This window comes from Ranitomeya variabilis, chromosome 2 (genome assembly GCF_051348905.1).
Source record: "Ranitomeya variabilis isolate aRanVar5 chromosome 2, aRanVar5.hap1, whole genome shotgun sequence".
In the NCBI taxonomy this organism is placed as follows: Eukaryota; Metazoa; Chordata; class Amphibia; order Anura; family Dendrobatidae; genus Ranitomeya; species Ranitomeya variabilis.
Window position 1 is genome coordinate 242,109,180 of NC_135233.1, and position 25,114 is coordinate 242,134,293.

Genomic DNA, 25,114 nt, shown 5'->3' on the forward strand with positions numbered 1-25,114 from the left:
AAGGCCCTTGAGGCAACAGTAACTGCTGTGTCAGCTAATACCTCTCGGATCACAGTAGCTGAGCAGCGGATTAGTGATGTGGAAGACACAGTGGTGAATACTCAGACCACGGTGGAGGCACAAAAGATTCTTATTGGTTCCTTGTTGGACAAAGTTGAGGATCTTGAGAATCGTAGCAGGAGGTCCAACCTTAGGTTTATTGGCATCCCTGAGAGTTGTAGAGGTGCGGACCTTATTCGGTTCCTCACGATTGACTTAATGGCGGCCCTCCAGCTAGAGCCTGGCTCTTCTAGACAAATTGAGAGGGCACACCGGGTGGGACCGGAGAGGAGAGAGTCTGGGGCGAGACCTCGCCCGGTCATTACTAAATATTTCCATTACCATGACAAAGAGAGGGTTCTGGCAGCAGCTAGGAAACTTAGAAATGTTACTATTCAGGGGTCTAAGATCTTGGTGTTTCAGGACTTTTCGGCAGCTATCTCCCAGCGTAGAAGAGAGTTTGGCCCGGTTTGTCGGCTCCTCATTGATCAGGGGGTCCGTTTTGCTTTGACTTATCCAGCTAGACTCCGAGTAACCTTGGGTGCAGAGACAAAGGTGTTTGAAGACCCTAAGCTTGCTTTAGATCAGCTGAAACGAGACCTTGCTCCCCCAGACACTTGAAATTACACCTTAACATTTGGGATGAGGCTAGATATGATACTAACAGACCTCTCTTTAAATAAGTAAAAATGACAAGGAACATAAGTTGTATAGTATTGATGAATATATTTTGGTTAACATTGCTTTTTTATAATAGTACAAAATTGGTTACTATGTTTTTGTATAAGTGTATTGTTGCTAATGATGTCACACACCTATTTAATTTAAAGGGTCGCGGAGCAGCTGGGACTCCGAAACCCTATATGTTATTTTACATTGGAAGTACTCTGCCTTTGTGCCACTTCTATCCACCATGATGGCAACTTCGCAATTACTGAGTCGGAAAGGGACAGGTAATCCTTTAAAAATTTTATCATGGAATGTGGCGGGCCTCAATTCACCGGTAAAACGACGTCGTGTACTACAGGCACTTAAACGAGCTAAACCTGATGTTATATTCTTGCAGGAAACCCATTGGTCGCATAAAGATGCTTTACATTTGAGAGATAATTGGCTAGGCCAGACTTATGCTACCACATACTCATCAAAAAAGCGGGGAGTGGCCATAGTGTTTGCTAGACACTTACGGATAATCCCGGGAGACATAGTCAGTGACCCCCAGAGCAGATTTCTTCTTATGAAAGTGACTATTGATGATACCCCCTACTCATTATTGAACATCTATGCCCCGAATGCTGATAATGTTGCCTTTTTTGCCTCTGTTTCCCAGATGATCTTATCGGAAAATTTGCCTAACTTAGTGGTGGGAGGTGATCTTAATGCCGTACTAGACCCTCGACTGGATAGATCGGTGGGCTTGCCTGCTTCCTGCTCTGGTTCGGGACCTGGCCTGATTAATCTCATGCGTGACACTCCTTTGGTGGACATATGGCGAGTGTTGCATCCGATGGAGAGAGATTATACCTGTATGTCTAAGGCACATAAGTCCCTCTCACGCATTGATATGTTCCTGGTGGGTGAGTCCCTTTTGTCGGAGGTGGTGGAAGCAAGTATAGGGGATGCTGGGATCTCTGATCACACACCTATTATTTTGCTTCTTCGCTGTGGCCGGAGCGCACATCAGCCAGGAACATGGAGATTCCCAACTTATTTGGCTAAGAGTAGAGAGTTTGAGACGTTCCTCAAACAAGAATGGGGTAATTTTGTTGATGACAATATCCAGCATTGGGATGATCCTGTACTCATGTGGGAGACGAGTAAGGCAGTTATGAGAGGGAGAATTATAGCATATGTGGCAGGGAAAAAGAGAAAGACTGGACAGGAGACGAGTGACCTTCAGACTATGGCCATACTAGCCTATAGACGGTACTTGGGATCTGCTGCTCCAGAGGACTGGACACAATGGCAGGATGCTTTATCATTACTAAATGCACATTTGACTAAGATAGCCCAACAGAAAGTAGACTTTGATAAACAGCATTTCTTCCGATGGGGTAATAAAATAGGAACCCTACTGGCTAGACTGGCAAATCCAAGAGGTCCCAGACAGAAAATCCCACTTCTAGTAGACCCTATTTCAGGGGCTCATCTGACTGACAGTGAGGACATACTACAGGCTGTTCATGCTCACTACACGGCTCTTTATTCTACACGGGGAGGAGACATATCTTCTATTAAAGATTCTTTAAATTCTTTACAGTTACCCATATTGACAGACTCCCAGCGCACAACCCTTGAGATGCCTATTACATTAATAGAGATACGCTCAGCTATCAAAACAATGGCAAACTCCAAATCACCAGGACCGGATGGTTTACCTGTGGAATATTACAAATTGCTCTCTCCTGATATAGACCCCCTCCTCAAAGACTTACTTAACCATTATTTAGAAGGGGGTACATCCCTAACCTCTTTTAATTCTGCGTTAACTTCCCTAATTTTAAAACCGGGTAGAAGCCCAACACAGATAACATCATACAGACCCATATCCTTGTTGAATCTGGATTATAAGTTGTTGGCAAAGATTATGGCTAATAGAATACAGATGTTTCTTCCCGAGATTCTTTCGCCGAACCAGTATGGTTTTACCCGAGGTAGACATTCGACCATTGCCATCCGCACGGCAATTGCGGCCACTATAGTGTCAGCTAGAAACAAAAACTCTCCTAATATCTTACTTAGTCTGGACGCGGAGGCTGCGTTTGATAGTGTGGAGTGGCATTGGATACACGCGGTGCTTGAGAATCAGGGATTTGGTGAGAAATTTGCGACATTGATTAGACTTTTATATAATTCACCTAAGTCTAAAATTATAGTTAATCAACAACTAACGGAAGGGGTGGAGTTGACCAGAGGCACTCGTCAGGGCTGTCCACTTTCCCCTATCCTGTTCAATCTTGCCCTTGATCCTCTTATACGAGCGTTAGAGTCCCTGTCATTGTTTAAAGGGATACGGGTTGGGAGACTTAGTTTAAAGCTCACGGCATTCGCAGATGATATTTTGCTTTACATTGCCAACCCAGAGGAGGCCCTCCCTGGAATTATAGCCCTTATGGAAAGACTGGGGGCTATGTCTGGCTACTCTATTAACCCAACTAAATCTAAGGCACTTAATCTGCGCGCTCCGCGCAAACCACCATGGGCAGAATTGTATGCTTTTGAATGGTGCAAAAGGGCATTGCCTTACCTGGGTGTGCTTATAACTAAAAACCCTCATGATCTTCAGAAAAGTAATTTTTTTCCTCTCATACAAAAAATTAAAAAAGAACTGGAAGGATGGCAACATCTAACCCTTTCATATTTGGGTCGGGCATATCTGTTAAAAATGGTTGTTATTCCACAGATTCTTTATTTTATACAATCCCTCCCAATATTGCTTTCTCCTAGTGATTTGCGGGTAATAAATGGTATGCTTCGTACTTTTATCTGGGCAAAAAAGCATCATGCTATTAGTATGGCTATATTGGAACAGCACCCATCAAATGGAGGTATTAATTTTCCAAATTTGGAAAATTACAATCTGGCGGCGCTGCTTCGTTACCTTAAAGACTGGATTCATGATACTTCCATATTCACTGACACTCAAGTAGATCAGAACCTGATACCTCATACTAACTTATTATATCTACTACATACACATAAGGAACTGTTACCCTCCTCAGTGCTAGATAATCCTTTGCTAATGGTGATATGGAGAGTATGGCATAAGTTACGACATAGACTTTTTCTTAATGCACATTCTTCACTTTTTTTACCAATATTTGGAAATCGAGATGTTAGGTTGATAAGGGGGAGGGAGGACTTAGATGCCAGATTTCGGATTGTAACAGTGGGTTCCATATTGGACTCTTCGACACGTAGGCCACACTCCTGGTCAATTACTAGGAGATACCTGCCCTTGACAATGGGATGCCTTGCGAATTGTGTGACCGTAGAGGTCTATGTTACAAAGGTGGGAGAGAGGTTATCGGATATAGATTGGGAAAACCCATTTGATACCATGCTACGTAATAGATCTTCACTATTCCACTCTACTTCCAGATTTTATCTCTTTTTGAAAAAGGGGATGGACTACGCTAAACGAAAAACAGGTCTTCCAAGATGGCTCTCTCGTTTCCCAGCCTTAACTCCAGAGCATATCCTTAAGGCAATGTTTTATGCTTGGAAGGCTTTACCGGCCTCTTCTTATAGGGAAATGTTGCTTAGATTGTACCATGGCACATATATATCCCCACATCGTTCGTTTCTCATGGGCCTATCTCAATCGGCTAATTGTTTAAAGTGTGCAGCTCCTGGGGCAGATCTTTTTCATCAATTTTGGGATTGCCCGGCTATTATGAGGTTTTGGGGAGAGGTGAGGAGCTTCTGTTTAAATCACCTCTTGAATTATATACCTTCCACGGCAGAGTGGGCGATTTTGGGAATATGGCCTGAAGAAGCTTTAAGAATCACAAGAGGAGCCAAACGTTTGGCATCTATAGTGTCTATGGTAGGGAAAAAATGTATATTACAACAATGGATAACAGTGGAACCTCCAACACTGACAATGTTTTTGAATAAGTTAAAACATGTATTTCGTATGGAATGGATAGAGACACAGTTAGGGGAAGATCGCATGGTACCCCGTTTTTTTGATACTTGGGAGAGTTTTATTGACATGTTCTCTGAGGAGATAAGAATTCATCTTATAGCTTGTTTTGAACAGTCCCCATGGTATATTACTAGGATGGTGGCAGGCGATCCCCCGATCCGATCTAATGGACAGGATAGGGGATAGGGTGGGATAGGAGTGACAAAGCATCAAATAATTGTTGCCAGTGGGTTGGATGGTTTCTACAATGTAGGGATATTGTAGGTTTGATTAATAGACATGATGGTGTGTGACGGAAGTGACATTACACTAAATAATTATTACTTGATGATTATGATAGTTTCAATAAGGAAAAGTTATTGTTTGTTTTCTAATTTTTATTTCGGTGTTTAAAAATGAAACAAAAAATAAGTTAAAATGAAGGAAATTTTTTTCTTTGAATATGTGATACTATTGAGTTTACTATTCTCATGGTTAATGATTGTATCTATACATGTTTCAACTATTTGTTGCCCATGAGATGCTGAATTATAGACTGATGCATAGATCTCTGTATTGCATGATTCTGTAAGTATGAATATTATATCCTTCAATAAAAAACTTTACAAGGAAAAATACAAATATAGGTTGCATAACATTGGTGAATGAAGTTGTGGTTCTATTAGAGTCAAGTTTAATATTTTGTATGACTTCCATGAGCTTGAAGGACTGCATCCATGCGGTTAAACAATGATTCATACAATTTACCAATGAAGTCATCAGGAATAGCAAAGAGTGCAGTCTTACATGCCTCCCAGAGTTCATCTAGAAACTTTGGTTTTGTCTTCCAAGCTTCCCCTTTCATCCTACCCCAAACATGCTCAATGATGTTCATGTCTGGTGACTGGGCTGGCCAGTCATTGAGCACCTTGATCTTTTTTGGATGTATGAGGCCTCTTTCACACGTCAGTGTCTCCGGTACATGTACTGACAGTTTTCCCACGTACCGGAGACACTGACACACGTAGACCCATTCAAATGAATGGGTCTACGCACATGTATCTGTGTTTTCACGGACCGTGTGTCCGTGTTGACAACATGGAGACATGTCTGCTTATCCCCGGCAGCACGTACTGCAATACGTCCCGCACACGTGTACAGTGTGCACTCTCCCCCGTGTGCACGTACCGCCCGCAGGAGAGACAGTGCTGCAGTAAGCGCTGTCCCCCCTGCGTGTGGTGCTGAAGGCGGCATTCATCTCTTCTCCCCTGCAGGAGAGAAGAGATGAAAAATCAAGTTTGGGCTTTTTTTTTGTTAAAAATAAAGTTTGCTGGTCACCTCCCGCCTCCCATCCCCCGTGCGCCCGCCCGCTTGCAGAGAAATACTCACCCAGCTCCCGCGATGTCTCCTCTCAGCGCTGGCAGCCTGTCCTGTGTGAGCGGTCACGTGGTACCGCTCATTACAATGATGAATATGCGCATATGCGGGAGGTGACCAGCAAACTTTATTTTAAACAAAAAAAAACAAAAACTTGATCCTTCATTCCTTCTCTCCTGCAAGCGCTGCTTTCAGCCGAGCAGGACAGAAGGGATGAATGCCGGCTTCAGCACCACAAGCAGGGGACAGCGCTTACTGTAGCGCTGTCTCTCCTGCACGGTCTGTGTGGTCATCGGGCGGCACACGGCTGCTGCACGTTTGCCACGTGAGCACACGGACACACGCACTCGGATAACTCCGGTACCGGAATTATCTGGACGTGTGAAACCGGCCTGCGATGGAGCACCATCCTGCTGAAGAATTTGACCCCTTTTATGATTTGGAATATAAGAGGTAGCTAATACTTCTTGATATTTTAGGCTATTGATATTGCCTTCCACCTTGCAAATGTTTCGCACACCCCCATACTGAATGTAACCCCAGACCATGATCTTTCCACCACCACATTTAACTGTTTTCTGGGTGTATTTTGGATCCATACGGGCTCCAAAAGGTCTCCTGCAGTATTTGCGGCAGCTGTGGTGTAATTCTACTGAAGATTCATCAGAGAAATCCACCTTCTGCCACTTTTCCAGCGTCCATCTGTTTAGCAGGCTGTGGGACTTTGCAAATGCCACATGGTTTTTTATTTGCCTTTTGTTTAGTGCTGGCTTCTGGGCACTGATTCCACCATGGAGGCCATTTCGAGACAGAATCCTAGAAACTGTTGTAGTTGACACAGGGACTTGAGGTGACCAGGCCGGTTGGAGCTCTGCTGCAGTGGAAGATGGGCTTGCTTTGGATTTTCTAACCAACAAATGTTCCTCCTGAGCGGTTGTCTTGCGGGGTCTGCCGGACCTGGGCTTGTCAAACACATCTCCAGTCTCTTCAAATCTTTTTTTAATTCTCTGTACTTGACGCTGAGACACATGAAGGCTATGTGCACACGTCAGGATTATTTGCAGAAATTTCCTGAACAAAACCGGCCTTTTTCTGCAGGAAATCCGCATGCGTTTTTTGCGCTGTTTTGCACGGTTTTTGTGTGGATTTTTCCGGAGCCTCCCAATGCATTAAATAGTGGGAAATCCGTGAAATATCTGCAAAATTAATAAACATGCTGCGCTTTTTTCCGCGATGCGTTTTATTCGCGGAAAAAAAAAGCAACATATGCACAAAAATTGCGGATTGCACTCTATTTAATAGGATGCTTAATGGAAGCGTTTTTTTTCATGTTTTTATAGGGAAAAAACATGAAAAATCTGGAACGTGTGCACACAGTCTAAAGGTGCCAGACACCTCTGCAGTGGATCTGGTCTTCAGCCTCTTGATAATCCAGGCTTTGGTCGCAGGTTGGATTTTTGGCATGTTGTCAGAGCCCAAGTTGAAGTTCAAGTGAAGGTCTGGGGTGCTGGGTTTCTTTTTACACACACACACACACACACACTAATTAACCGATCATTTACTGAGTACAGGTGAGAATGTAAACTAGGATTGGGTGCATTATATGACGAGGCGACAAAACTTTTGTCTAATATTTCTGCATTTGATGGCAATTTATTTTCTTAACCTAAACCACATTTCGGAGGGTTTCAGCTTTCAAAAGAATAATTTATACAAGCAATGGATGAATTTAACATCAGGTTATACGCTTTTATTTACACAACATGGTTAAGCGACATAACTGCTGTCAGGGAGTGTATTCCCTAAGTGGTTAAAAGGCTAAGAGCAGCATGTGATGGTGGACCCCACTGTTGGGGGCACAGGTTCAGATCCTTACCCTGCCCCATCATTGTACAGCAGTCACACGTGACATCCCACCTGTGACATTAGACCAGGGCTACACAGTGACTTTGGCTGAGACACACGACCAATGATCATTCTATGCCATTGCTACATTGCAACCCACAAGGTGCCAGGATTATGACAAGCAAGTTGCAAATAGAATAATTTGGATTTTTTGCATCTTCCTTGTGGCGTCATCTCACTTGTGTGACCTCAATCCTGGGCTGCGATATAGCAGAGGCATACAGTGACTTAGTATAGCATTCACTGAAATGGCATGTGCACACATCTTTTTCAGGCAAATATGCTTCATAATCTGAAAAAGTGCTAAATAAATGCTAAAACGAATGAACATATGCACTGCAATTTTAAACAACTTGCTGTGCACATCTTCAGACATTTTAGCTTCTTTTAGCTTTGGGATTTCAAAGACACCGAGTGGTTAAAAGAAGTGACCTGACCATTCTTCAGGAGGATTCTGTTTGGACGCCACGCACCGGTTTATTCAATACGATTTAAAAAAAAAAAAAAAACAGAAGCAACAAAGACGTAAAAAAATCTGCAATGACACTTCAGGAAAAAAAAACACTGCTGACATTTCCTGACGCGTCTTCTGTTTGAAAAACTCATTGGGATCACACACTTGTAAAATTTTGCTATGTGCCCATACCTGAAGCCTGGGAACATGGCCGTATGTTACCTGTGATGGATAATACATAGCTGCATGATTTGCGGCTGTTAGACAGCCTGGACACGTGGGAATTGCGAACAAACAGCCGCGGGGACTCGAACATAATATACAAGTACCACACATGCCCCCTATTGAGGAAGCCAGTACGGCGAAGTCGGGGTATCTGAGGGTGCAGGCAACGGGACTAACACTTATGTAAGTAAATACCATTTAATTGATTTATGGTCATTTGCATATTTGGGCACTAATTCATACTATGCACTTTATACCTTATACTATGCTATAATACAGCTAATATAGCCATTGGGCTTTTAATACAAAGTATTGTTAGCGGGGCATTAAAGTGATTAGGTGCTATATGGCAGGAATCATATATGTTCTATTGCTTATATGTCCCTGTTCTCTGTTTTTCCCCTCAGTTGTTATTGTGAGATTCCCTTGTTTATTTAACCTATATGTGGAATAAATTATTGAATTTTAATAGTACTATATTTTGGTCTTGCCTCTTTTTCTCTGTGGTATACATGGGGGATTTGTTTGGTATTCAATATTTGGAGGTTGGCATTATATGATTGGACTTTTGAATATATATAATATACAAGCACGCCTGAGATACTTGGATAACACCTGAGCAAAATCGGATAAGATGTTATCTCAGCATGTTCGCTCATCATCACTAGTGCCCACTCTTAAAGGGTCCGAAGCTGCTGCCTTGGCCCACAATGTCCTGAGTGCATGTTAAATCCTGTCAGATGCAAATCATTATTTCACGGGGGGGTCTGGCTACAGGAGTGACCCACTGTAAATCTGCCATGTAGGGCAGCGCATCAACCCAGGCCTTGACCAGAGGTACACAAACACACACACAGTATACCCACATGCACGCACCTACAGAGAAACACAGTTTACTGTACATACACACTGTAGCATGTGTAATACACTATGTACACAATATTAGGCTAGGTTCACATTAGCATTCCTGTGTGCAGAATATCATCTGCATGCGCAAACGCATGCCAAAACGCATGCAAATGCATGTTTACACAGCGTTTTTATCTGCATCAGCTGACGCATGACGGCAAAAAACCCCTGCTGCGTTTGCCTGCGTTTTTGCCTGCGTTTGCGTTGTTTATGCACATGCTTTCGATATTTTCAGGAGGGTGTGTATCAATCGTTTCTGGACACGCGCAGTCCGAAGTACGCAAGCGCATTGAACGCATGCATTCCCAATACCATAGACAGTAATGCATTGTTTTGACACACTCCATCCTGCAATCATCCGTATGCAGATGACTGCGCATAATTGATGCCTCAAAAAAAATGCAACATGTTGCGTTTGCCGGACCCCACCGCACACTGCGAAACGACGCATGCGTACGCATCCGCTTGTGAAGTGATGCAAACGCATGTCCCTGCGTTCACCATCTTAAAGATAGGTACACAAGGCACATGCGGATCTATGCGGATCAAACGCTGCGCACAGATACGCAAATGTGAACCCGGCCTTACAAATGCTGTATCCCATATACACAGTCATGCACACTATATATAAATCATATACCCACTTACATACACTATATACTACGAGGCTGATGTTGGTTTCTTATTCGGAGCTGAAGTTGGTTTCTTATACGGCATTTTTTCTTTTCTGTTTTTTATAGGTTTAACAACAAAAAATAATCACCACAATAATAGCATACAATACAGTGAGGCGCCCGGGTGTGAATACGCTTAAAATAAGCATCAAAGTGGGCACCGTAGGGTGTTAATGAAAGGGTTAAATGACTTTGGGCCACTGATATCACAGTGCAGACATATAGAACAGGGCGCCTCACATCAAAACCAGGTCTCGCCAGCCTGGCCCAAATGTGTTCTGGGCATCAGAACTGGCATCTAAGTGGGCAGTAGATTGTGGCCATTTGAATAAGTAACTGGTGTTTTTAAGGGGTTAAATGACTTTGGGCCACTGATCTCACACGAAGAATTCATAGATAATGATGCCTTCATTAAACCCAGGTCCCTCTATCCTGGCCTAAATGGGTTCTGGGCATCAGAATTGGCATCAAAGTAGGCAAACAGCCCATTTTCACAGATTTGAATAAGTAACTGATATTTTTAAGGTGTTAAATGATATTGAGCCACTGATCTCACAGTGCAGACATATAGAACAGGGAGCCCCAAATCAAAAGTCCCTCTAACCTGACCCAAATGGGTTCTGGGCATTAGAACTGACATCAAAGTTGGGAAACAGCTCATTTTCTCAGATTTGAATAAGTAACTGACGTTTTAAAGGGGTTAAATGACTTTGGGCCACTGACCTCACACTAAGAACACACAGAGAGTGATGCCCTGCATGAAACCCAGGTCCCTCCAGCCTGGCCCGAATGGGTTCTTGGCATCAGAATTGGCATCAAAGTTGGCAAACAGCCCATTTTCGCAGATTTGAATAATTAACATGTTTTTAAAGGGTTAAATGACGTTGGGCCACTGATCTCATACTAAGAATACACAGATAGTGATGGCCCGCATCAAACCCAGGTCCCTATAGCCTTGACCAAATGGGTTCTGGGCATCAGAATTGGCATCAAAGTGGGCAAACAGCCCATTTTCACAGATTTGAATAAGTAACTGACATTTTTAAGGGGTTAAATGACTTTGGGCCACTGATCTCACACTAAGAATATAGATAGTGATGCACCGCATGAAATCCAGGTCCCTGTAGACTGACCCAAATGAGCTGTGGGCAGCATAACTGGCATCAAAGTGGGCAAACAGCCAATTTTCACAGATTTTAATAAGTAACGGATGTTTTTAGTTTTTAAGGGGTTAAATGACGTTGGGTGTCAGGAAATAGGAAGAAGTTCTGATTATTTCAATTACACATAGAGGGCTTTCAGCTGCAGTTTCCTGTGCCTGCCAGCAGAAGGCTGGAATTCTAAGCCTGCAGGCAACTCCCTCCCCCCTGCTATATAATTGTAATGTGAGCCCAGTGTGCCAACACTGGGACCGCTGCAGAATTTATATGGCTCTGTGCTTCGAAAGCCAGTCTGTGTAAATCCCTCATTCCCCCCTCCCACCTGATACTAGCTAAAACTGGTACAGCCTGTTCCAGAATGCATAGGACTCTATTGTTCTTTTAAAGTTATGTATACTGGCACCAATCCGGGCTAGAGATATAAGGATTATATATTCCGGATGTCCATCAAGAGATCTATAGCTCCCTGAAATCGCTAGGAGCTAAACCCCACGAGTTGCAAGGAGTGGATTTCTCCGTAAGCGGGTCACGTATCTACCCTGTGTTTATACTTAAAAGAAGCCCCCTGACGTGGTGAACATCCTGATCATTGTGTCATTCTCATACGAGGTTCATACAGCGAGTTATGTATAGAAATGGTTTGTCATAACTCTACGAAAAGGGAGGATTCAGCCTCTGAGTGAGGTCACCACAGGGGGAGTGCCTTGGTCAGGGTCAGCCATGAGATGAACTGATATGAATGAAATGTAAGTGTTTTTTTTCAACTTTAATCCCATTTTATTTGTAATTGTACTGTACATACGATACTTGTCTTCTTTATAATATATTTTTATACTTCTGTAAACACTGCCTACCTTTTTTGGAGTAAAATATATAAAATTACTATCATTGTCTCTCCTGGCTCTATAACGTACTGTCACGTCCTCTGAAGTGAATTATGATACTAATTTGGGTGGGCTCCGGACCCATTATTAATTAAGAAATCGAAGCTGGTGGCAGCAGATTTGTCCTGTGCATTTGGGAGACTTTGTAGCGACTGGCAGCGTGGATAAATATGTTCCTGTCTGAGTGGGAGTAGTTCTATCGCCCTCACAGCAGTGTGCCCATTAGCCAGTACAAAGTAAAGGTACCTTCACACGAAACGACTTTGTAACGATATCGCTAGCGATCCGTGACGTTGCAGCGTCCTGGCTAGCGATATCGTTTAGTTTGACACGCAGCAGCGATCAGGATCCTGCTGTGATGTCGCTGGTCGCTGAATAAAGTTCAGAACTTTATTTGGTCGTCCGATCGCCGTGTATCGTTGTGTTTGACAGCAAAAGCAACGATACCAGCGATGTTTTACACTGGTAACCAGGGTAAACATCGGGTTACTAAGCGCAGGGCCGCGCTTAGTAACCCGATGTTTACCCTGGTTACCAGTGTAAAATATAAAAAAACCAAACAGTACATACTTACATTCGCATCCCCCGCCGTCTGCTTCCCACACTGACTGAGCGCCGCAAAGTGAAAGCACAGCACAGCGGTGACGTCACCGCTGTGCCCTGCTACTGCCGGCGCTCAGTCAGTCAGTCAGTGCAGGAAGCGGACGCCGGGGGACGCGCAGGTGAGTATGTACTGTTTGTTTTTTTTACATTTTACGCTGGTAACCATCGGGTTACTAAGCGCAGCCCTGCGCTTAGCAACCCGATGTTTACCCTGGTTACCCAGGGACCTCGGCATCGTTGGTCGCTGGAGAGCGGTCTGTGTGACAGCTCTCCAGCGACCAAACAGCGACGCTGCAGCGATCGGCATCGTTGTCGCTATCGCTGCAGCGTCGTTTCGTGTGAAGGTACCTTAAGGCAGCCTTTCTGGCGACTAATTATCCTAGGTGCAGTTTCCTGACTGACCTGAGGGTAAGGGGGAGCCAGAGAGGTGCATATTCCAAACCAGAACTGGGAAGTTCTGATGCCCAGAACCAATTTAGGCCAGGCTATAGGGACCTGGATTCCATGCAGTGCATCACTATCTGTGTATTCTTAGTGTGAGATCAGTGGCCCAAAGGCATTTAACCATTTAAAAATATCAGTTACGTTTTCAAATCTGTGAAAATGGGTTGTTTGCCCCCTTTGATGGCAATTCTGATGCCCTGAACCCATTTGGGCAAGGCTGAAGAGACTTGGTTTTGATGTGGGGCTCCCTGTTCTATATGTCTGCACTGTGATATCAGTGGCTCAATGTCATTTAACCCCTTAGGGTGCGTGTCCACTGTCCGGATTTACGGCGCTTTTGACGGAGTGGAAAACCCGCTCCGCCCAAAGAGCCGCCCCCTTCTGAACGCGCGGTGATTCCGGATGTGTTCATTGCACACATCCGGAATCTCCACACCCCATACATAGGGCCCTGTGATTTACCTTGGGCGACGGAGCGTCACCGCAAGGTAAACAGACATACTGCGTTCTAAAAAGACGTGCCGCATGTCCGTAAACGCAGGGCCGCCGGGTGCGTGCTTGCACGCATGGTGGAGACGGGATTTCATAAAATCCCCTCCACTATGCTGTAACATCTGGGCACTGCGGGTTGAACGCTGCGGTTGTATGCAGAGTTTAATCTGCAGCTAATCCGGATGTAAACCGGCCTGTAGACACATACCCTTAAAAATATCAGTTACTTATTCAAATCTGTGAAAATGGGCAGTTTGCCCACTTTGATGCCAATTCTGATGCCCAGAACACATTTGTGCCAGGTTAGAGGGACATGGATTTGTTGTAGGCCATCACTATCTGTGTATTCATAGTGTGAGATCAGTGGCACAAAGTCATTTAACCCCTCAAAAACGCCAGTTACTTATTCAAATGGCCAAAATCGACTGCCCACTTTGGTGCCAGTTCTTATGCCCACAACACATTTGAGTCAGGCTGGAGAGACCTGGTTTTGATGTGGGGCGCCCTGTTCTATATGTATGCACTGTGGTATCAGTGGCCCAAAGTCATTTAACCCTTTCATTAACGCCCTTCGGTGTCCACTTTGATGCCCATTTTTGTGCCACTTTTATAACATTTGTAGCTGTTTTTAAGTGTATTCACATCAGGCTCCTCGCTGCATTCTATGTTATTATTGTGATGATTATTTTTTGCTGTTAAACCTATAAAAAACAGAAAAGAAAGAATTGCCGAATAAGAAACCAAATTCAGCTCCGAATAAGAAACTGAACGAATAAGAAACCAACTTCTGCCTCGTCTATATACTATACCAGGGCCGGCTCCAAGTTTTCGTGGGCCTTGGGCGAAAGAGTCTCAGTGGGCCCCTTTAACACATACCACAATTCATAATGCACGGTTACAGCAGAGAAAGTAGGAATTAGTCCTACCGGTAATAGTGTTTCCAGGAGTCCATCATGACAGCACCACCAGGAGGTTGTCCTTCTTATCCTTGATAGGGACAGGAACACAGAAGAGGTTAAATAGCCCCTCCCCACCTCCACCCTATCGAACAGGAACTCAAGGGAGGGTATATAAGGGGTGCTGTTATGATGGACTCCTGGAAACACTATTACCGGTAGGACTAATTCCTACTTTCCAGGACGTCCTTCCTGACAGCACCACCAGGAGAAATACCAAATAACTCCTATTTTAGGGTGGGATTACAGCTTGGAGGACTTTCCTCCCAAATGTAGTTTGTTGGTTTCCTGTAACGTCTAATTTATAATGCCTACAGAAAGTATTTGATCTAGACCAAGTTGCAGCTCTGCATATTTGGTCCATAGAAGCCCCAGCGCTTTCTGCCCATGAGGCCGAGACTGCTCTCAACGAGTGTGCTTTGAGACTTTCCGGTGGGGTTTTCCCTGCCGAGATATAGGCTGCCCTGATAGTTGACTTAATCCATCTAGCTAGAGTAGCTTTGGACGCTTTCTTCCCTCTGTTTCTTCCGGCCATCTGGATGAATAGGTTAGAGTCCACTCTCCAATTGATTGTGATCTCTAGGTAGTGTAGAATTGTCCTTTTAACATCTAAGGCGTGAAGAGAACGCTCCTTCTCATTACTATAATTTTGGCAAAATGTGGGTAGAAGAATCTCTTGACTTCTATGGAAGTCGGAAACGACCTTAGGGAGAAAACCGGGATCTAGTTTAAGGATGATGCAATCATCTTGAATTTTCAGGTATGGATCTTTAATGGATAAGGATTGAATCTCGCCAATACGTCTCGCTGAAGTTATTGCCACTAGGAAGAGGGCTTTAAGGGTTACAGCTGTTAAGTCTGCTTGATTTAGTGGTTCGTATGGTTCTTTACAAAGTTCATTCAAAACCAGGTTTAGATCCCAGGGAGGTACTGTACTGCGTATTGTAGGCCTAAGTCTTTGGATGGCCTTAAGAAATCTCACTATCCATGGATGAGTAGCTAACTGAAAGTCATAGAAGGAACTAAGGGCTGAAATTTGTACTTTTAACGTACTAGGTCTTAGTCCTTTATCAAAGCCTGACTGGAGAAAATCTAGGATCTTAGGGATATCTGGGCCCTGAGGGACCGACACAGGAGTTGTACTCTGGGAGCAGAACTTCTTCCATACTTTCCCGTATATTGCAGAAGTCACAGGCTTCCTGCTGCTCTGGATAGTGGCAATGACTGGATCCGAGAGGCCCTTTGACCTTAGGATCTCTTTTTCAGGATCCATGCTGTTAACTCTAGCAGATCTGGGTTTTGATGAAGTAGAGGGCCTTGAGATAAAAGATCCGGTCTTGCTGGTAGATGGATTGGCTCTTCCAAGGACATCCATTTCAGTAGAGGAAACCAGCTCCTTTTGGGCCAGTATGGAACTATTAGGATTACTGATGTCTGGCTCTCCTGGATCTTCCTCAAGACTCTCGGTATTAGAGCCAATGGTGGAAAAGCATATGCCAGATTCATATCCCACTTCTGAGCCAGGGTGTCTATTCCTGACAGCCCGTCTCCTGGATTTAGAGAAAAGAACCCTTTCTGTTTCTGTATTTTTCTTTGAGGCAAATAGATCCACCTCCGGGGAACCCCAACGTTGGGTTAAGTGGAGGAAGATTTCCAGATTTAAGGACCATTCTGTGGGGCATAACGTTTGTCTGCTCAGAAAGTCTGCTACCTGGTTTTTGGTGCCTTTTAGGTGAACTGCCGTTATTGATTTGACTGTGAGCTCTGCCCAGGAGAATATTGTATCTGACAGGTCCTGTAAATGGCAATATTTTGGACCTCCTTGGTGAAGTAGGAAGGCTACTGTTGTTGAATTGTCTGAAAAAAAAAGGATGTGTTGGTCGTTTAACTTTTCCTGATATGTTTTTAAAGGCTTCCCAGACGGCCCTGAGCTCTCTGTAATTTGAAGACCTGCTTCGCATTGTCGCGGCCCAAGTTCCTTGAGAGTAGTCTTCCTCTATGTGGGCTCCCCAGCCTCTGAGACTTGCATCCGTAGTGATGTTCACGCACGGAGATGTTCTCCAAGGTCTTCCTTTCTTGAGGTTTGTTGGTATGGTCCACCATGACACTGATCTTTTTGCGTCTCTGGATAGACGCACTTTGTTGTCCAGGGTTGTGTTTCTGCCGTCCCAAAGTGAAAGGACTTCCTGCTGCAAGGGTCTTGAGTGATACTGACACCATTGAACGCTGGAAATGCATGATGTCATTAACCCCAGCACCCGCATGGCCTTCCTTATGGAGGTCTGTTTTTGCTTTTGCAATATTTCAATCTTTTTTGAATGATTTTTGCTTGTGTTGCGGGAGGTACGTATGTTGAGTCTAGGATCACTCCGAGAAACGACTTCCTTGTCTCGGGTTTGAAGTTTGATTTTTTTAGATTTATTAGCCATCCTAGGCTTTTTAGAACGGACATCGTCGTTGTTAAATTCTTCTCCATCTGTTGAGAGGAGTTTGCTATAAGCAGGATGTCGTCCAAATAAGGGACGATCAGGATCTCTTTTTCTCTTAAAAAGGCCATCACCTCTGCCGTGAGTTTGGTGAAGATTCTGGGAGCAGACGAGAGGCTGAACAGCAGGCACGTGAACTGAAAGTGTAGAATGTGATCTCCGTCTTTTATAGCAAATCTGAGATATTGTTGGTGTGAGGCGTAGATGGGAACCTGGTAGTAAGCGCTTTTTAGGTCTAAAGAGCGCACTACTGATCCTTTCTGGATTAGAGGTATTACGGATTTGAGGGACTCCATCCTGAACTGTTTGTAAGTTACCGACAGATTTAGTGGTTTTAGATTTATGATTGTACGGTATTCTCCACCTGGTTTCTTTATGGAGAACAGGCTTGAATAGTATCCCTTGAACCTTTGAGAGTGGGGTACCGGAATGATTGCTTTTATCTGGATAAGTTCGTGAATATCCTTTAGAAGTCTCTGGTGAACTGTCAAGGACTGGGTCTGAGTCAGACAAAATCTTCTGGGGGGTAACTGGCTGAATTCTATTCTGTACCCCCCGTTCTATCGTACTTAAGATCCAAGAATTTTGAATGATCTTTTTCCAGCCCTGTAAGAAGTACTGGAGTCTTCCACCCACTAAGCTGGCATCATTGTCTGTTGGTTCTTGGCTTCTGATCCTGAAAGGTACCTCTATCTCTACCCCCTTTCGGGTAGCTCCATCTTCCACCTTTCCCTTTCCCTCTATAGTCCTGTCTGGGATAGGAACGAGTCCTACGAAAGGACAGTGGATTTTTCGGCTTTACTTCAGGAAAGCCTTTCTTTTTGTCTGCTGCTGTTTCAAGAAGTTCGTCCAATACTGCACTAAAAACATGAAGGCCGGAGAAGGTTATTGAACACAGTTTATTCTTTGACTGTGTATCGCCAGACCATGACCTGAGCCATAGAGCTCTTCTTGCTGCGTTAGATAAGGCGTTGTTCCTTGCTGCGAACCGAACTGATTCCGCCGAAGCATCGGCCATAAAGTCTGGCGCCATCTTCAATAACGGTAAAGACTTTAGGATTTCCTCTCTGGGTGTTTTATTGTTAATTTGGGTTTCTAATTTTTCTACCCACAGAGTCATTGACCTGGCCACTGAGGTAGCCGCGATATTAGTCTTCATGATAGCTGATGATGCTTCCCAGGCCTTCTTGAGGAGATCTTCTGATCTTTTGTGTCTTTGAGACCAGAGGAATCTTCAAATGGTATAACGGTCTTTTTTTCAGACTTTGGCCACTGGTATATCCACTTTAGGTACAGATTCCCATACTTTGGTCTCATCTGGATCAAAAGGGAGTCGGTATCTAAAATCTTTTGGGACTACTAGCTTCTTTCCGACATCCTCCCATTCTTCCAGGATCATTTCTGTTATATAGTGATTCACCGGAAACACCCTGTTTCTGCGAGCTCTGAGCCCGCCAAACATCTCATCTTGGACCGTAAGGGGTTCTGTGGCCTCTTCCACCTTCATGGTGTTTCTAACGGCCTGCAGGAGTATGTCCGTGTTTTCAGAAGAGAACATATAACTCTTTCTCTCTTCTGGGAGGATGGCTGAAGAACATTTACCTTCCATGGAATCAGATAGAGTAAGTTGAAAGCTCACCCTCTTCTGAGCTAGGATCCTGCTCCCACCTGGGCCTTTTAGGACGGGGGGATTCAACCGGCATCAGGGCTGATACCGTGGACTGTACCTCCTCTCTAATCATAGTTTTAATACTATATAGAAAGGAGGACTGCTCCTCTTTAAGTAGTCCCGACATACAGCTGTCACACAATTTCTTAGAATGTCCTTCTGGAAGTCTGTTAGAACATAGTGGACATCTATTCGTCTTGCGTTTAGGAAGTGCCGCTGAACATTTGGGCGCTTCTTTATCCTGCAATAGAGATATAAGAACGACCTATAGCTCGTTTGTGACTAGTGCTGTGAAAAAAAGACCCCACTATGTATAACTTACATGTTCTGGGGCGAGCTCTGAGGACTGAATGTCTGAACGACTTGCACCTTCCACATTCCTAGGACAAGTGTGCTGTCAGATGTTTGTGTTTAAATAGACTGCCTTACCAGGCTTCAAATCATATGACTCGTCCTCCTTCCGAGCTCAGCTGCTGGTGATCCTCCTGATGATCTGCGACGGACATGCACACGTCCCTGATGGAACGCGCGCTGAACCGTGGGCGGGAATTTCTCCCCCCGGCCCCACTAGCACAGTCCCACGAGGCCGTACTTCTTTGGCGTCCCCGCCGGCAGCAACGAGGCCCGGGCCGGAACCCCATCCCCGGAAGTAGTCACCGGAACCAGAAGTTGGCCGGGTACACAGCTGCAGGCGCAGAGCCCTCTGGAGAGGGGTGCGCTGAAGATGGGAGCACACAGCTCGACCCCCGCTGAGGGACCTCCCTTGGTGTCAGCGCGTTCTGCAGAGTCTGCTGTTGGAGCAAGCCTATGCTGCTCAGAGCCCTCTGGAGAGGGATGAAGCTTCCCGGGAGCCCTGCTCAACCGGCTGTCTTAGAATCTTCGGCACGGTAAGCCGCACCAAAACTCCTCTGCGTCTGTCCCTGATAGGGACAGGAAAAACACTGAAGGGTGAAGGTGGGGAGGACCTATTTAACCTCTTCTGTGTTCCTGTCCCTATCAAGGATAAGAAGGACAACCTCCTGGTGGTGTTGTCAGGAGGGACGTCCTGGAAATATAGGTATAGTACATTGCCAAAGATTTCACTTCTTACATTACATGAGTGATATCTATTGTAAATTCTTCAATAGGTCAGAAACCGGAAACTATAGTCCTCCATACAGTATTATGGGCATCACATAATGCTCCATGTAGAATGTGTCCCATATATTGCTCCATACATTATTATGGGCACCACATAATGCTCCATACAGAATAATGAACCCCATGCAATGCTCCATACAATATAATGAGCCACATATAATGCTCCCTACAGTACAATGAGCCACATATATTGCTCTGTACAGTATTATGGGCACCATATATTGCTCCATTCAGAATAATAGGCCCCATATACACTGTGTTCCAAATTATTATGCACAAAGAGTTTAGGAGTGATAAGGTTAGAATTTTTTTGTTTGTCATTTAAACTCATTGATGGTGATGTGTGTCAGGGCTCTTTATATCACTGAAAGCAATTGCAGATACCTGTGCAAATTAGTTTGGCAGGTGTGTCCAAATAAAGGCAAGACTGCTTAAGAAGGCTGTTCCACATTATTAAGCAGCCTACATTTTTTGCCAAAATGGGAAAGAAAAAGGATGTGTCGGCTGCTGAGAAGCAACAAATTGTGGAGTATTTAGGTCAAGGCATGACTACACTCAACATTGCCAAGACACTTCATCGTGATCATCGCACAATCAAGAAGTATGTAGCTGATTCCAAGCACACACGTGTGCGTGCTAATAAGGAAAAATTGAGGACTCTTTCCAACAGGCAACTGCGTAAGGTTAAAAGAGCAGCTGCAAAAATGCCTTGTCATAGCAGCAGACAAGTTTTTGAAGCTGCTGGTGCCTCCAACGTCCCCAGAACAACAAGATGCAGGGTCCTTCAGAGGTTTGCAGCTGTGCGTAATCCATCCTGTTGACCACCTCCATCCACTGCACACAAGCAGAAACAGCTCCAGTGGGCCAAACGATACATGAAGACTGACTTCCAAACTGTTTTGTTCACCGATGAGTGCCGTGCAACGCTCGATGGTCCAGATGGATGGAGTGGAGGATGGCTGGTTGATGAACACCCCATGAAAACACGGCTAAGGCGCCGACAAGGAGGAGGTGGAGTAATGTTTTGGGCTGGAATCATGGGGAGAGAGATTGTCGGCCCCTTTATGATCCCTGAAGGGGTAAAGATGAACTCCATAATCTATGTGGAGTTTCTAAAACAACACTTCCTGCCATGGTTCAAGAGGAAGAACCGTGCTTTCCGCAGCAAGATCATTTTCATGCATGATAATGCACCGTCTCATGCTGCAAAAAACACATCTGCATCTCTGGCTGCTATGGGCATAAAAGAGGACAAACTTATGGTGTGGCCACCATCTTCCCCTGACCTCAACCCCATTGAGAACCTCTGGAGCATCATCAAAAGGAGTGTCTATGATGGCGGGAGGCAGTTCACATCTAAGCAACAGCTCTGGGAGGGTATTCTGTCCACATGCAAAACAATTGAAGCAGAAGCCATCTAAAAACTGACAAATTCAATGGACGAGAGAGTTCAGAAGCTTCTTTCGAACAAGGGGTCCTATGTCCAAATGTAACATCACCTAGAATAAAGTTTTCACTTGAAAACTGTTTGATTTCATTTTGTAATAAGCTGATAATGCTTATAACTTCACAGTTGATCATTTTTTGTTCAAAATAAAAAAAAAGGTTGAAAACTCTGCTGTGCATAATAATTTGGAACATGCATTTTGAGTGTTTATTTTTTGTAAAAAGATACTGTTTTCATAGGCAGTTTGTTCCAAAACATTGCAATTATACTAGAATAGCAGATGACTGGAAAATAACAATGACTGCAATTCAGATAGGTAATTTAGAGAAAATATGAGGAAATATTATTTGCATAATAATTTGGAACACAGTGTAATGCTCAATACAGAATAATGAGCCCCATATATTTATCCATCTATATATATATATATATATAATTGTCTAAGGGGTACTTCCGTCTTTCTATTATACAACCAAATAACCACTTGAAAATAATAACAGAAAAAATCATATAAAATTTTAAATATTTTATTTGACACCAAATAGAACCAAACACAAAAATAGTTAAAAACAAGAGGGGCAGTTCATAATATACAAAAAATGTCCAAGTATATATAAATACATAAAGATATATTTCTTTGGTGACATGAAATACTGGCAAAAAGAAGGGATTTTTAGCTGTAAGATCTAATTAATATTAATCCACAATGGGACATAGTTAGAGGGAAATGTGTATAAAAATATATATGCCTAGACACATTAGCGTCTAATATGCTACAAATATTCCCCAAACTTAAGCAGCTTTTATAGGTAAGAAAGTGCATAGTGCATATTGCTATTACTAACCAGTACTCATGATGAATGTGCCGATACTGCCTCCTCACACTCCAACGCGCGTTTCACACGTCTTGCTTCCTCAGGGAGTGATGAAAAAAAAAAAAAAAATACTTCCGTCTTTCTGTCTGCAACTTCCGTCACGGAAATCCCGCGTCGCTGATTGGTCTCGCCAGCTGCCTGTCATGGCTGCCGCGACCAATCAGCGATGGGCACAGTCCGATTAGTCCCTCCCCTACTCCCCCGCAGTCAGTGCCTGGTGCCCGCTCCATACTCCCCGCAGTCAGTGCCCGGCACCCGCTCCATACTCCCCGCAGTCAGTGCCCGGCACCCGCTCCATACTCCCCGCAGTCAGTGCCCGGCGCCCGCATACTCCCCTCCACTCACACGGGGTTAATGCCAGCGGTAACGTACAGCGCTATGCCGCGGGTAACGTTACCACTGCTATTAACCCAGTGTGTCCCCAACCTTTTACTATTGATGCTGCCTATGCAGCGTCAATAGTAAAAAGATCTAATGTTAAAAATAATAAAAAAACAAAAAACCTGCTATACTCACCCTCTGTAGTCCGACGATGCGCTCGCGCCGGACGCCATCTTCCGTTACCAGAGATGCTTTGCGAAATTACCCAGAAGACTTAGCGGTCTCGCAAGACCGCTAAGTCATCTGGGTAATTTCGCAATGCATCCTGGGAACATTAGATGGCGGCAGCCGCGCGCATAAGGACAGCTTCGCTAGATCCCAGGGGGTGAGTATATAACTATTTTTTGTTTTAATTATCTTTTTTTAACACGGATATGTGCCCACAATGCTACATACCGCGCGGGCAGCGTTACATACCGCGCGGGCAGCGTTACATACCGCGCGGGCAGCGTTACATACCGTGTGGCTGCTATATACTACGTGGGCAGTGTTATATACCGTGTGGCTGCTATATACTACATGGCCAGTGTTAGATACTATGTGGGCTGTGTTATGTACTGCGTGGCCTGTGCTATATATTACGTGGCCACTGTTATATACTGCATGGCCTGTGTTATATACTACGTCGCCTGTGATATATACTGCGTGGCTGCTATATATTGCATGGGCTGTGTTATATACTGTTTGGGCTGTGTTGTATACTGCGTGGCCTGTATTAACGCATCGGGTATTCTACAATATGTATGTATGTATGTATATAGCAGCCACATAGTATATAGCACAGGCCACGTAGTATTTGTCTGCTATATACTACATGGCTCCTATATACTGCGTGACCTGTGCTATATACTATGTGGCTGCTATATACATACATATTCTAGAATACCCGATGCGTTAGAATCGGGCCACCATCTAGTCTACTATATAGTTGTCTAAGGGTCACTTCCGTCTGTCCTTCTGTCTTTCTTTCTGTCTGTCACGGATATTCATTGGTCGCGGCCTCTGTCTGTCATGGAAATCCAAGTCACTGATTGGTCGTGGCAAAACGCCCACGACCAATCAGCGACGGCCATAGTCTGGCAGCGAAATGGCCGCTGCTTTACTGCCTTGCAGTCAGCGCTGAGCGCTCACACAGGGTTAATGCCAGCGTTAACGGTCCACGGTGTAACGCACTCCGTTAACGCAGCTATTAACCCTGTGTGACCAACTTTTAACTATTGATGCTGCGTATGCAGCATCAATAGTAAAAAGATCTAATGTTACAAATAATAATAAAAAAAAAAAAGGTTATTCTCACCTTCCGACATCGCATGCTGTCCTCGGCAGTGCAAGCGGCAGGTTCCGGTGCCAAGGATGCTATGCGAGAAGGACCTGCCATGACGTCATGGTCATGTGACCGCGACGTCATCACAGGTCTGCGCTCATACCAACCCTGGGACCAGAAGCTGCCGCGTGCACCGCACACAGCCGCCAGGACTTCAAGGGGCCTTCGGAAGGTGAGTATATGTTTATTTTTTATTTTAAGTCTTTTTTAACCACGCACATAGTGCCTACATTGCTATATACTATGTGGGCTGTGTTACATACTGCATGGGCTGTTATATACTACATCTCTGTGCTATATACTATGTAGATGGGCAATATACAACGTGACTGTGCAATATACAACGTGACTGTCCAATATACTACGTGGGCTGTGCAATATACTACGTGCTCTGTGTTATATACTACGTAGCTGTGCAATATACTATGTGGCTGTGTCGGTTCTGTTATATACTACGTCGACTGTGCAATATACTATGTGGCTCTGTTACATACTACGTGGCTGTGCAATATACTACGCAGCTATGCAATATACTATGTGCCTCTACAATATACTACGTGGCTATGTTATATACAACGTGGCTCTGCTAAATACTACGTCGCTGACCAATATACTACATAGGTGTGCAATACACTACGTGACTGTGTTATATACTACGTGGCTGTGCAATATACTACGTGGCTCTACAATATACTACGTTGCTATGTTATATACTATGTGGCTCTGCTATATACTACGTGGCTGACCAATATACTACATACCTGTGCAATACACTACGTGGCTATGATATATACTACGTGGCTGTGTTATATACTACGTAGCTCTGCTATATACTACGTAGCTCTGTTATATACGTCGGTTGTGTTATATACTACGTCACTGCAATATAGTACGTAGCCTGTGCTATATACTACCTACATATTCTAGAATACCCGATGCGTTAGAATCGGGCCACCATCTAGTACAGAATAATAGACCTCATATAGTGCTCCATACAGTATAATGAGCCACATATATTGCTCCATACAGAACAATAGGCC